This window comes from Schistocerca piceifrons, unplaced genomic scaffold, assembly GCF_021461385.2.
Source record: "Schistocerca piceifrons isolate TAMUIC-IGC-003096 unplaced genomic scaffold, iqSchPice1.1 HiC_scaffold_619, whole genome shotgun sequence".
NCBI lineage: Eukaryota > Metazoa > Arthropoda > Insecta > Orthoptera > Acrididae > Schistocerca > Schistocerca piceifrons.
Genome location: NW_025728860.1, coordinates 34,414 through 46,441, shown reverse-complemented (window position 1 = coordinate 46,441; position 12,028 = coordinate 34,414). Strand labels below are relative to the sequence as shown.

The window sequence follows — 12,028 nt, the reverse complement described above, 5'->3', positions numbered from 1 at the left end:
CTGTCATTTCGAGTACTCGCCATTGCAACGGCAGCAAGGCAAAACTTTCAAAATTGCCGTGACCAGGATTCGAACCTGGGTTATTGCGGCCACAACGCAATGTCCTAACCACTAGACGATCACGGCCATGGCCACGGAGGCGCCCGCGAAGGCAGCTGGCTGCAATGCAAGTGGCGATACCCAGCAAAGCCTAGGCCAAGGTGTACGCCACAGCAGTGTCAGACACGGTCTCCATCACATGTATACGAGCAAATGAACGTGCCTGCGCTGTCAGGACTCTAACTACAGTGGTTAGCTGCATTCACCTCCGTGGCAATGTCTTGCAGTCCTCCAAGCCTCTTGACTACAGGTACCGGTATGTGGCTCGATAACAAGTGGATAGACGCCGCATCTCTCTCGCCGTCAGGTGTTGCCGCGAGTCATACTTAACGTAGCTTTCTGCACGCGTCAGCGTAGCGTCAGTCGAGCAAAGTCGAGACAAGTCGCATAGGAGGAGCAAGAAAAACGCGCAAGTCCGGTACCGGGAATCGAACCCGGGCCTCCTCGTTGAGAGCCAGGTATCCTAGCCACTAGACCAAACCGGATAACGACGGAAGTGCTCTTTCCAGCGAACGCAGCAGCCGCCCACGGTTAACTGACGACAACTGTAAAAAATCCACTCTCTCGCGTTATAGAACGGCGTGCTCCGGACGCATTTCGTGGAGACGAACGCCAGCAATGATGAGAGCAAAAGGTGCCTACAAATCCTGTCGTTGCACCACGCACTGTTCTACGACAATTCACCAAGCAGACGCTCACGCGTTGTTGTGTTGTTTCCTTTGCGGGCAATGAGTGCATCTGCCTTCGACACAGGAAACATTACACGTTCGGCAGCTGTGGGATTGGAACCCACGCCTCCGAAGAGAATGGTGCCTGAAACCAGCGCCTTAGACCGCTCGGCCACGCTACCTACACAACACGCGCGTCACAAGAGCTGCGTCCTACCCCACGAGAACACACCGCAACGGCACAAAAATGAGACGTAAAAAGTGGCAACGGTGGGATTCGAACCCACGCCTCCGGAGAGACTGGTGCCTAAAACCAGCGCCTTAGACCGCTCGGCCACGTTACCGTTGGACCAGCAGCGGCAAAACGTTTCGTTTGTACTACAAAGATCACTTCGAAATGGAAGTATCTTGGCAATCGCCGTGCCATGTATTTCCACTGCTCTCCCACTGGAAGCGTCTCTTTAGGCCATCCACAGCAAGAAAAAGCCGTGCCCGCCGTATGGTAGCGACGCCACTTGTCTGTAGCTGTCGCAGTTAAGGAGACAGCGTCAAGAGACGTTTTCGTGCCGTGACCAGGTTTCGAACCTGGGCTTTCCTTAACCACTAAAGTATCGTATCTGTAACTGTCAGACGGAGTTAGAATGCTCCATGTATCAAACATATGTGAGCTCAAGGAGGTTACACTTGAAGGAAAAGCGGCAGGTTAACGCGATCACATCAAAACCCCCGGCAGCTACGGGATTCGAAACCGCGCCTACAGAGAGACTGGTGCCTTAAACCAGCGCCTTAAAGCGCGCGGCCACGCTACATGCGCTGCTTGGTGCGCCAGTGTTCCTAGCATTTGTAGAAACAGTGCACGCCACAGCTTCCTGTTCTGCTGCGACTGGCTGCTCATCCATCGCACTTCAAACGACTGCCCTTTTCGACTACAGAGAGCAGCGGACGTCTGCGCTCTGGGAGGCGACATTACGTGTTGGGGATGAAGTGGTAGTGCTAACTGTGGCCTGCGGAACACGAGTGAAAAAATCAAGAGAGTACTGTCATTTCGAGTACTCGCCATTGCAACGGCAGCAAGGCAAAACTTTCAAAATTGCCGTGACCAGGATTCGAACCTGGGTTATTGCGGCCACAACGCAATGTCCTAACCACTAGACGATCACGGCCATGGCCACGGAGGCGCCCGCGAAGGCAGCTGGCTGCAATGCAAGTGGCGATACCCAGCAAAGCCTAGGCCAAGGTGTACGCCACAGCAGTGTCAGACACGGTCTCCATCACATGTATACGAGCAAATGAACGTGCCTGCGCTGTCAGGACTCTAACTACAGTGGTTAGCTGCATTCACCTCCGTGGCAATGTCTTGCAGTCCTCCAAGCCTCTTGACTACAGGTACCGGTATGTGGCTCGATAACAAGTGGATAGACGCCGCATCTCTCTCGCCGTCAGGTGTTGCCGCGAGTCATACTTAACGTAGCTTTCTGCACGCGTCAGCGTAGCGTCAGTCGAGCAAAGTCGAGACAAGTCGCATAGGAGGAGCAAGAAAAACGCGCAAGTCCGGTACCGGGAATCGAACCCGGGCCTCCTCGTTGAGAGCCAGGTATCCTAGCCACTAGACCAAACCGGATAACGACGGAAGTGCTCTTTCCAGCGAACGCAGCAGCCGCCCACGGTTAACTGACGACAACTGTAAAAAATCCACTCTCTCGCGTTATAGAACGGCGTGCTCCGGACGCATTTCGTGGAGACGAACGCCAGCAATGATGAGAGCAAAAGGTGCCTACAAATCCTGTCGTTGCACCACGCACTGTTCTACGACAATTCACCAAGCAGACGCTCACGCGTTGTTGTGTTGTTTCCTTTGCGGGCAATGAGTGCATCTGCCTTCGACACAGGAAACATTACACGTTCGGCAGCTGTGGGATTGGAACCCACGCCTCCGAAGAGAATGGTGCCTGAAACCAGCGCCTTTGACCGCTCGGCCACGCTACCTACACAACACGCGCGTCACAAGAGCTGCGTCCTACCCCACGAGAACACACCGCAACGGCACAAAAATGAGACGTAAAAAGTGGCAACGGTGGGATTCGAACCCACGCCTCCGGAGAGACTGGTGCCTAAAACCAGCGCCTTAGACCGCTCGGCCACGTTACCGTTGGACCAGCAGCGGCAAAACGTTTCGTTTGTACTACAAAGATCACTTCGAAATGGAAGTATCTTGGCAATCGCCGTGCCATGTATTTCCACTGCTCTCCCACTGGAAGCGTCTCTTTAGGCCATCCACAGCAAGAAAAAGCCGTGCCCGCCGTATGGTAGCGACGCCACTTGTCTGTAGCTGTCGCAGTTAAGGAGACAGCGTCAAGAGACGTTTTCGTGCCGTGACCAGGTTTCGAACCTGGGCTTTCCTTAACCACTAAAGTATCGTATCTGTAACTGTCAGACGGAGTTAGAATGCTCCATGTATCAAACATATGTGAGCTCAAGGAGGTTACACTTGAAGGAAAAGCGGCAGGTTAACGCGATCACATCAAAACCCCCGGCAGCTACGGGATTCGAAACCGCGCCTACAGAGAGACTGGTGCCTTAAACCAGCGCCTTAAAGCGCGCGGCCACGCTACATGCGCTGCTTGGTGCGCCAGTGTTCCTAGCATTTGTAGAAACAGTGCACGCCACAGCTTCCTGTTCTGCTGCGACTGGCTGCTCATCCATCGCACTTCAAACGACTGCCCTTTTCGACTACAGACAGCAGCGGACGTCTGCGCTCTGGGAGGCGACATTACGTGTTGGGGATGAAGTGGTAGTGCTAACTGTGGCCTGCGGAACACGAGTGAAAAAATCAAGAGAGTACTGTCATTTCGAGTACTCGCCATTGCAACGGCAGCAAGGCAAAACTTTCAAAATTGCCGTGACCAGGATTCGAACCTGGGTTATTGCGGCCACAACGCAATGTCCTAACCACTAGACGATCACGGCCATGGCCACGGAGGCGCCCGCGAAGGCAGCTGGCTGCAATGCAAGTGGCGATACCCAGCAAAGCCTAGGCCAAGGTGTACGCCACAGCAGTGTCAGACACGGTCTCCATCACATGTATACGAGCAAATGAACGTGCCTGCGCTGTCAGGACTCTAACTACAGTGGTTAGCTGCATTCACCTCCGTGGCAATGTCTTGCAGTCCTCCAAGCCTCTTGACTACAGGTACCGGTATGTGGCTCGATAACAAGTGGATAGACGCCGCATCTCTCTCGCCGTCAGGTGTTGCCGCGAGTCATACTTAACGTAGCTTTCTGCACGCGTCAGCGTAGCGTCAGTCGAGCAAAGTCGAGACAAGTCGCATAGGAGGAGCAAGAAAAACGCGCAAGTCCGGTACCGGGAATCGAACCCGGGCCTCCTCGTTGAGAGCCAGGTATCCTAGCCACTAGACCAAACCGGATAACGACGGAAGTGCTCTTTCCAGCGAACGCAGCAGCCGCCCACGGTTAACTGACGACAACTGTAAAAAATCCACTCTCTCGCGTTATAGAACGGCGTGCTCCGGACGCATTTCGTGGAGACGAACGCCAGCAATGATGAGAGCAAAAGGTGCCTACAAATCCTGTCGTTGCACCACGCACTGTTCTACGACAATTCACCAAGCAGACGCTCACGCGTTGTTGTGTTGTTTCCTTTGCGGGCAATGAGTGCATCTGCCTTCGACACAGGAAACATTACACGTTCGGCAGCTGTGGGATTGGAACCCACGCCTCCGAAGAGAATGGTGCCTGAAACCAGCGCCTTTGACCGCTCGGCCACGCTACCTACACAACACGCGCGTCACAAGAGCTGCGTCCTACCCCACGAGAACACACCGCAACGGCACAAAAATGAGACGTAAAAAGTGGCAACGGTGGGATTCGAACCCACGCCTCCGGAGAGACTGGTGCCTAAAACCAGCGCCTTAGACCGCTCGGCCACGTTACCGTTGGACCAGCAGCGGCAAAACGTTTCGTTTGTACTACAAAGATCACTTCGAAATGGAAGTATCTTGGCAATCGCCGTGCCATGTATTTCCACTGCTCTCCCACTGGAAGCGTCTCTTTAGGCCATCCACAGCAAGAAAAAGCCGTGCCCGCCGTATGGTAGCGACGCCACTTGTCTGTAGCTGTCGCAGTTAAGGAGACAGCGTCAAGAGACGTTTTCGTGCCGTGACCAGGTTTCGAACCTGGGCTTTCCTTAACCACTAAAGTATCGTAGCTGTAACTGTCAGACGGAGTTAGAATGCTCCATGTATCAAACATATGTGAGCTCAAGGAGGTTACACTTGAAGGAAAAGCGGCAGGTTAACGCGATCACATCAAAACCCCCGGCAGCTACGGGATTCGAAACCGCGCCTACAGAGAGACTGGTGCCTTAAACCAGCGCCTTAAAGCGCTCGGCCACGCTACATGCGCTGCTTGGTGCGCCAGTGTTCCTAGCATTTGTAGAAACAGTGCACGCCACAGCTTCCTGTTCTGCTGCGACTGGCTGCTCATCCATCGCACTTCAAACGACTGCCCTTTTCGACTACAGAGAGCAGCGGACGTCTGCGCTCTGGGAGGCGACATTACGTGTTGGGGATGAAGTGGTAGTGCTAACTGCGGCCTGCGGAACACAAGTGAAAAAATCAAGAGAGTACTGTCATTTCGAGTACTCGCCATTGCAACGGCAGCAAGGCAAAACTTTCAAAATTGCCGTGACCAGGATTCGAACCTGGGTTATTGCGGCCACAACGCAATGTCCTAACCACTAGACGATCACGGCCATGGCCACGGAGGCGCCCGCGAAGGCAGCTGGCTGCAATGCAAGTGGCGATACCCAGCAAAGCCTAGGCCAAGGTGTACGCCACAGCAGTGTCAGACACGGTCTCCATCACATGTATACGAGCAAATGAACGTGCCTGCGCTGTCAGGACTCTAACTACAGTGGTTAGCTGCATTCACCTCCGTGGCAATGTCTTGCAGTCCTCCAAGCCTCTTGACTACAGGTACCGGTATGTGGCTCGATAACAAGTGGATAGACGCCGCATCTCTCTCGCCGTCAGGTGTTGCCGCGAGTCATACTTAACGTAGCTTTCTGCACGCGTCAGCGTAGCGTCAGTCGAGCAAAGTCGAGACAAGTCGCATAGGAGGAGCAAGAAAAACGCGCAAGTCCGGTACCGGGAATCGAACCCGGGCCTCCTCGTTGAGAGCCAGGTATCCTAGCCACTAGACCAAACCGGATAACGACGGAAGTGCTCTTTCCAGCGAACGCAGCAGCCGCCCACGGTTAACTGACGACAACTGTAAAAAATCCACTCTCTCGCGTTATAGAACGGCGTGCTCCGGACGCATTTCGTGGAGACGAACGCCAGCAATGATGAGAGCAAAAGGTGCCTACAAATCCTGTCGTTGCACCACGCACTGTTCTACGACAATTCACCAAGCAGACGCTCACGCGTTGTTGTGTTGTTTCCTTTGCGGGCAATGAGTGCATCTGCCTTCGACACAGGAAACATTACACGTTCGGCAGCTGTGGGATTGGAACCCACGCCTCCGAAGAGAATGGTGCCTGAAACCAGCGCCTTTGACCGCTCGGCCACGCTACCTACACAACACGCGCGTCACAAGAGCTGCGTCCTACCCCACGAGAACACACCGCAACGGCACAAAAATGAGACGTAAAAAGTGGCAACGGTGGGATTCGAACCCACGCCTCCGGAGAGACTGGTGCCTAAAACCAGCGCCTTAGACCGCTCGGCCACGTTACCGTTGGACCAGCAGCGGCAAAACGTTTCGTTTGTACTACAAAGATCACTTCGAAATGGAAGTATCTTGGCAATCGCCGTGCCATGTATTTCCACTGCTCTCCCACTGGAAGCGTCTCTTTAGGCCATCCACAGCAAGAAAAAGCCGTGCCCGCCGTATGGTAGCGACGCCACTTGTCTGTAGCTGTCGCAGTTAAGGAGACAGCGTCAAGAGACGTTTTCGTGCCGTGACCAGGTTTCGAACCTGGGCTTTCCTTAACCACTAAAGTATCGTATCTGTAACTGTCAGACGGAGTTAGAATGCTCCATGTATCAAACATATGTGAGCTCAAGGAGGTTACACTTGAAGGAAAAGCGGCAGGTTAACGCGATCACATCAAAACCCCCGGCAGCTACGGGATTCGAAACCGCGCCTACAGAGAGACTGGTGCCTTAAACCAGCGCCTTAAAGCGCGCGGCCACGCTACATGCGCTGCTTGGTGCGCCAGTGTTCCTAGCATTTGTAGAAACAGTGCACGCCACAGCTTCCTGTTCTGCTGCGACTGGCTGCTCATCCATCGCACTTCAAACGACTGCCCTTTTCGACTACAGACAGCAGCGGACGTCTGCGCTCTGGGAGGCGACATTACGTGTTGGGGATGAAGTGGTAGTGCTAACTGTGGCCTGCGGAACACGAGTGAAAAAATCAAGAGAGTACTGTCATTTCGAGTACTCGCCATTGCAACGGCAGCAAGGCAAAACTTTCAAAATTGCCGTGACCAGGATTCGAACCTGGGTTATTGCGGCCACAACGCAATGTCCTAACCACTAGACGATCACGGCCATGGCCACGGAGGCGCCCGCGAAGGCAGCTGGCTGCAATGCAAGTGGCGATACCCAGCAAAGCCTAGGCCAAGGTGTACGCCACAGCAGTGTCAGACACGGTCTCCATCACATGTATACGAGCAAATGAACGTGCCTGCGCTGTCAGGACTCTAACTACAGTGGTTAGCTGCATTCACCTCCGTGGCAATGTCTTGCAGTCCTCCAAGCCTCTTGACTACAGGTACCGGTATGTGGCTCGATAACAAGTGGATAGACGCCGCATCTCTCTCGCCGTCAGGTGTTGCCGCGAGTCATACTTAACGTAGCTTTCTGCACGCGTCAGCGTAGCGTCAGTCGAGCAAAGTCGAGACAAGTCGCATAGGAGGAGCAAGAAAAACGCGCAAGTCCGGTACCGGGAATCGAACCCGGGCCTCCTCGTTGAGAGCCAGGTATCCTAGCCACTAGACCAAACCGGATAACGACGGAAGTGCTCTTTCCAGCGAACGCAGCAGCCGCCCACGGTTAACTGACGACAACTGTAAAAAATCCACTCTCTCGCGTTATAGAACGGCGTGCTCCGGACGCATTTCGTGGAGACGAACGCCAGCAATGATGAGAGCAAAAGGTGCCTACAAATCCTGTCGTTGCACCACGCACTGTTCTACGACAATTCACCAAGCAGACGCTCACGCGTTGTTGTGTTGTTTCCTTTGCGGGCAATGAGTGCATCTGCCTTCGACACAGGAAACATTACACGTTCGGCAGCTGTGGGATTGGAACCCACGCCTCCGAAGAGAATGGTGCCTGAAACCAGCGCCTTTGACCGCTCGGCCACGCTACCTACACAACACGCGCGTCACAAGAGCTGCGTCCTACCCCACGAGAACACACCGCAACGGCACAAAAATGAGACGTAAAAAGTGGCAACGGTGGGATTCGAACCCACGCCTCCGGAGAGACTGGTGCCTAAAACCAGCGCCTTAGACCGCTCGGCCACGTTACCGTTGGACCAGCAGCGGCAAAACGTTTCGTTTGTACTACAAAGATCACTTCGAAATGGAAGTATCTTGGCAATCGCCGTGCCATGTATTTCCACTGCTCTCCCACTGGAAGCGTCTCTTTAGGCCATCCACAGCAAGAAAAAGCCGTGCCCGCCGTATGGTAGCGACGCCACTTGTCTGTAGCTGTCGCAGTTAAGGAGACAGCGTCAAGAGACGTTTTCGTGCCGTGACCAGGTTTCGAACCTGGGCTTTCCTTAACCACTAAAGTATCGTAGCTGTAACTGTCAGACGGAGTTAGAATGCTCCATGTATCAAACATATGTGAGCTCAAGGAGGTTACACTTGAAGGAAAAGCGGCAGGTTAACGCGATCACATCAAAACCCCCGGCAGCTACGGGATTCGAAACCGCGCCTACAGAGAGACTGGTGCCTTAAACCAGCGCCTTAAAGCGCTCGGCCACGCTACATGCGCTGCTTGGTGCGCCAGTGTTCCTAGCATTTGTAGAAACAGTGCACGCCACAGCTTCCTGTTCTGCTGCGACTGGCTGCTCATCCATCGCACTTCAAACGACTGCCCTTTTCGACTACAGAGAGCAGCGGACGTCTGCGCTCTGGGAGGCGACATTACGTGTTGGGGATGAAGTGGTAGTGCTAACTGCGGCCTGCGGAACACAAGTGAAAAAATCAAGAGAGTACTGTCATTTCGAGTACTCGCCATTGCAACGGCAGCAAGGCAAAACTTTCAAAATTGCCGTGACCAGGATTCGAACCTGGGTTATTGCGGCCACAACGCAATGTCCTAACCACTAGACGATCACGGCCATGGCCACGGAGGCGCCCGCGAAGGCAGCTGGCTGCAATGCAAGTGGCGATACCCAGCAAAGCCTAGGCCAAGGTGTACGCCACAGCAGTGTCAGACACGGTCTCCATCACATGTATACGAGCAAATGAACGTGCCTGTGCTGTCAGGACTCTAACTACAGTGGTTAGCTGCATTCACCTCCGTGGCAATGTCTTGCAGTCCTCCAAGCCTCTTGACTACAGGTACCGGTATGTGGCTCGATAACAAGTGGATAGACGCCGCATCTCTCTCGCCGTCAGGTGTTGCCGCGAGTCATACTTAACGTAGCTTTCTGCACGCGTCAGCGTAGCGTCAGTCGAGCAAAGTCGAGACAAGTCGCATAGGAGGAGCAAGAAAAACGCGCAAGTCCGGTACCGGGAATCGAACCCGGGCCTCCTCGTTGAGAGCCAGGTATCCTAGCCACTAGACCAAACCGGATAACGACGGAAGTGCTCTTTCCAGCGAACGCAGCAGCCGCCCACGGTTAACTGACGACAACTGTAAAAAATCCACTCTCTCGCGTTATAGAACGGCGTGCTCCGGACGCATTTCGTGGAGACGAACGCCAGCAATGATGAGAGCAAAAGGTGCCTACAAATCCTGTCGTTGCACCACGCACTGTTCTACGACAATTCACCAAGCAGACGCTCACGCGTTGTTGTGTTGTTTCCTTTGCGGGCAATGAGTGCATCTGCCTTCGACACAGGAAACATTACACGTTCGGCAGCTGTGGGATTGGAACCCACGCCTCCGAAGAGAATGGTGCCTGAAACCAGCGCCTTTGACCGCTCGGCCACGCTACCTACACAACACGCGCGTCACAAGAGCTGCGTCCTACCCCACGAGAACACACCGCAACGGCACAAAAATGAGACGTAAAAAGTGGCAACGGTGGGATTCGAACCCACGCCTCCGGAGAGACTGGTGCCTAAAACCAGCGCCTCAGACCGCTCGGCCACGTTACCGTTGGACCAGCAGCGGCAAAACGTTTCGTTTGTACTACAAAGATCACTTCGAAATGGAAGTATCTTGGCAATCGCCGTGCCATGTATTTCCACTGCTCTCCCACTGGAAGCGTCTCTTTAGGCCATCCACAGCAAGAAAAAGCCGTGCCCGCCGTATGGTAGCGACGCCACTTGTCTGTAGCTGTCGCAGTTAAGGAGACAGCGTCAAGAGACGTTTTCGTGCCGTGACCAGGTTTCGAACCTGGGCTTTCCTTAACCACTAAAGTATCGTAGCTGTAACTGTCAGACGGAGTTAGAATGCTCCATGTATCAAACATATGTGAGCTCAAGGAGGTTACACTTGAAGGAAAAGCGGCAGGTTAACGCGATCACATCAAAACCCCCGGCAGCTACGGGATTCGAAACCGCGCCTACAGAGAGACTGGTGCCTTAAACCAGCGCCTTAAAGCGCTCGGCCACGCTACATGCGCTGCTTGGTGCGCCAGTGTTCCTAGCATTTGTAGAAACAGTGCACGCCACAGCTTCCTGTTCTGCTGCGACTGGCTGCTCATCCATCGCACTTCAAACGACTGCCCTTTTCGACTACAGAGAGCAGCGGACGTCTGCGCTCTGGGAGGCGACATTACGTGTTGGGGATGAAGTGGTAGTGCTAACTGCGGCCTGCGGAACACAAGTGAAAAAATCAAGAGAGTACTGTCATTTCGAGTACTCGCCATTGCAACGGCAGCAAGGCAAAACTTTCAAAATTGCCGTGACCAGGATTCGAACCTAGGTTATTGCGGCCACAACGCAATGTCCTAACCACTAGACGATCACGGCCATGGCCACGGAGGCGCCCGCGAAGGCAGCTGGCTGCAATGCAAGTGGCGATACCCAGCAAAGCCTAGGCCAAGGTGTACGCCACAGCAGTGTCAGACACGGTCTCCATCACATGTATACGAGCAAATGAACGTGCCTGCGCTGTCAGGACTCTAACTACAGTGGTTAGCTGCATTCACCTCCGTGGCAATGTCTTGCAGTCCTCCAAGCCTCTTGACTACAGGTACCGGTATGTGGCTCGATAACAAGTGGATAGACGCCGCATCTCTCTCGCCGTCAGGTGTTGCCGCGAGTCATACTTAACGTAGCTTTCTGCACGCGTCAGCGTAGCGTCAGTCGAGCAAAGTCGAGACAAGTCGCATAGGAGGAGCAAGAAAAACGCGCAAGTCCGGTACCGGGAATCGAACCCGGGCCTCCTCGTTGAGAGCCAGGTATCCTAGCCACTAGACCAAACCGGATAACGACGGAAGTGCTCTTTCCAGCGAACGCAGCAGCCGCCCACGGTTAACTGACGACAACTGTAAAAAATCCACTCTCTCGCGTTATAGAACGGCGTGCTCCGGACGCATTTCGTGGAGACGAACGCCAGCAATGATGAGAGCAAAAGGTGCCTACAAATCCTGTCGTTGCACCACGCACTGTTCTACGACAATTCACCAAGCAGACGCTCACGCGTTGTTGTGTTGTTTCCTTTGCGGGCAATGAGTGCATCTGCCTTCGACACAGGAAACATTACACGTTCGGCAGCTGTGGGATTGGAACCCACGCCTCCGAAGAGAATGGTGCCTGAAACCAGCGCCTTAGACCGCTCGGCCACGCTACCTACACAACACGCGCGTCACAAGAGCTGCGTCCTACCCCACGAGAACACACCGCAACGGCACAAAAATGAGACGTAAAAAGTGGCAACGGTGGGATTCGAACCCACGCCTCCGGAGAGACTGGTGCCTAAAACCAGCGCCTTAGACCGCTCGGCCACGTTACCGTTGGACCAGCAGCGGCAAAACGTTTCGTTTGTACTACAAAGATCACTTCGAAATGGAAGTATCTTGGCAATCGCCGTGCCATGTATTTCCAC

At 54.0% G+C, this 12,028-nt stretch overlaps 21 non-coding genes across 21 annotated transcripts; all 21 read right to left on the bottom strand.

Annotated features, from left to right (window-relative positions):
• Positions 1-54: 54 nt before the first annotated feature.
• On the bottom strand, positions 55-126 carry Trnah-gug. The gene has a single exon. It is a non-coding gene; the product is annotated as a tRNA-His (tRNA).
• A 386-nt stretch (positions 127-512) lies between these two features.
• Positions 513-584, bottom strand: Trnae-cuc. Its single transcript has one exon. It is a non-coding gene; the product is annotated as a tRNA-Glu (tRNA).
• A 445-nt stretch (positions 585-1,029) lies between these two features.
• Trnal-uag lies at positions 1,030-1,111 on the bottom strand. The gene has a single exon. It is a non-coding gene; the product is annotated as a tRNA-Leu (tRNA).
• Positions 1,112-1,858: 747 nt separating this feature from the next.
• Positions 1,859-1,930, bottom strand: Trnah-gug. The gene has a single exon. It is a non-coding gene; the product is annotated as a tRNA-His (tRNA).
• Positions 1,931-2,316: 386 nt separating this feature from the next.
• On the bottom strand, positions 2,317-2,388 carry Trnae-cuc. The gene has a single exon. It is a non-coding gene; the product is annotated as a tRNA-Glu (tRNA).
• A 445-nt stretch (positions 2,389-2,833) lies between these two features.
• On the bottom strand, positions 2,834-2,915 carry Trnal-uag. The gene has a single exon. It is a non-coding gene; the product is annotated as a tRNA-Leu (tRNA).
• A 747-nt stretch (positions 2,916-3,662) lies between these two features.
• On the bottom strand, positions 3,663-3,734 carry Trnah-gug. The gene has a single exon. It is a non-coding gene; the product is annotated as a tRNA-His (tRNA).
• A 386-nt stretch (positions 3,735-4,120) lies between these two features.
• Positions 4,121-4,192, bottom strand: Trnae-cuc. Its single transcript has one exon. It is a non-coding gene; the product is annotated as a tRNA-Glu (tRNA).
• A 445-nt stretch (positions 4,193-4,637) lies between these two features.
• On the bottom strand, positions 4,638-4,719 carry Trnal-uag. Its single transcript has one exon. It is a non-coding gene; the product is annotated as a tRNA-Leu (tRNA).
• Positions 4,720-5,466: 747 nt separating this feature from the next.
• Positions 5,467-5,538, bottom strand: Trnah-gug. The gene has a single exon. It is a non-coding gene; the product is annotated as a tRNA-His (tRNA).
• A 386-nt stretch (positions 5,539-5,924) lies between these two features.
• Trnae-cuc lies at positions 5,925-5,996 on the bottom strand. Its single transcript has one exon. It is a non-coding gene; the product is annotated as a tRNA-Glu (tRNA).
• A 445-nt stretch (positions 5,997-6,441) lies between these two features.
• Positions 6,442-6,523, bottom strand: Trnal-uag. Its single transcript has one exon. It is a non-coding gene; the product is annotated as a tRNA-Leu (tRNA).
• Positions 6,524-7,270: 747 nt separating this feature from the next.
• Trnah-gug lies at positions 7,271-7,342 on the bottom strand. Its single transcript has one exon. It is a non-coding gene; the product is annotated as a tRNA-His (tRNA).
• A 386-nt stretch (positions 7,343-7,728) lies between these two features.
• Trnae-cuc lies at positions 7,729-7,800 on the bottom strand. The gene has a single exon. It is a non-coding gene; the product is annotated as a tRNA-Glu (tRNA).
• Positions 7,801-8,245: 445 nt separating this feature from the next.
• Positions 8,246-8,327, bottom strand: Trnal-uag. Its single transcript has one exon. It is a non-coding gene; the product is annotated as a tRNA-Leu (tRNA).
• A 747-nt stretch (positions 8,328-9,074) lies between these two features.
• Trnah-gug lies at positions 9,075-9,146 on the bottom strand. Its single transcript has one exon. It is a non-coding gene; the product is annotated as a tRNA-His (tRNA).
• A 386-nt stretch (positions 9,147-9,532) lies between these two features.
• Positions 9,533-9,604, bottom strand: Trnae-cuc. The gene has a single exon. It is a non-coding gene; the product is annotated as a tRNA-Glu (tRNA).
• A 445-nt stretch (positions 9,605-10,049) lies between these two features.
• Trnal-uag lies at positions 10,050-10,131 on the bottom strand. Its single transcript has one exon. It is a non-coding gene; the product is annotated as a tRNA-Leu (tRNA).
• A 747-nt stretch (positions 10,132-10,878) lies between these two features.
• Positions 10,879-10,950, bottom strand: Trnah-gug. Its single transcript has one exon. It is a non-coding gene; the product is annotated as a tRNA-His (tRNA).
• Positions 10,951-11,336: 386 nt separating this feature from the next.
• On the bottom strand, positions 11,337-11,408 carry Trnae-cuc. The gene has a single exon. It is a non-coding gene; the product is annotated as a tRNA-Glu (tRNA).
• A 445-nt stretch (positions 11,409-11,853) lies between these two features.
• Positions 11,854-11,935, bottom strand: Trnal-uag. The gene has a single exon. It is a non-coding gene; the product is annotated as a tRNA-Leu (tRNA).
• Between the last annotated feature and the right edge of the window lie 93 nt (positions 11,936-12,028).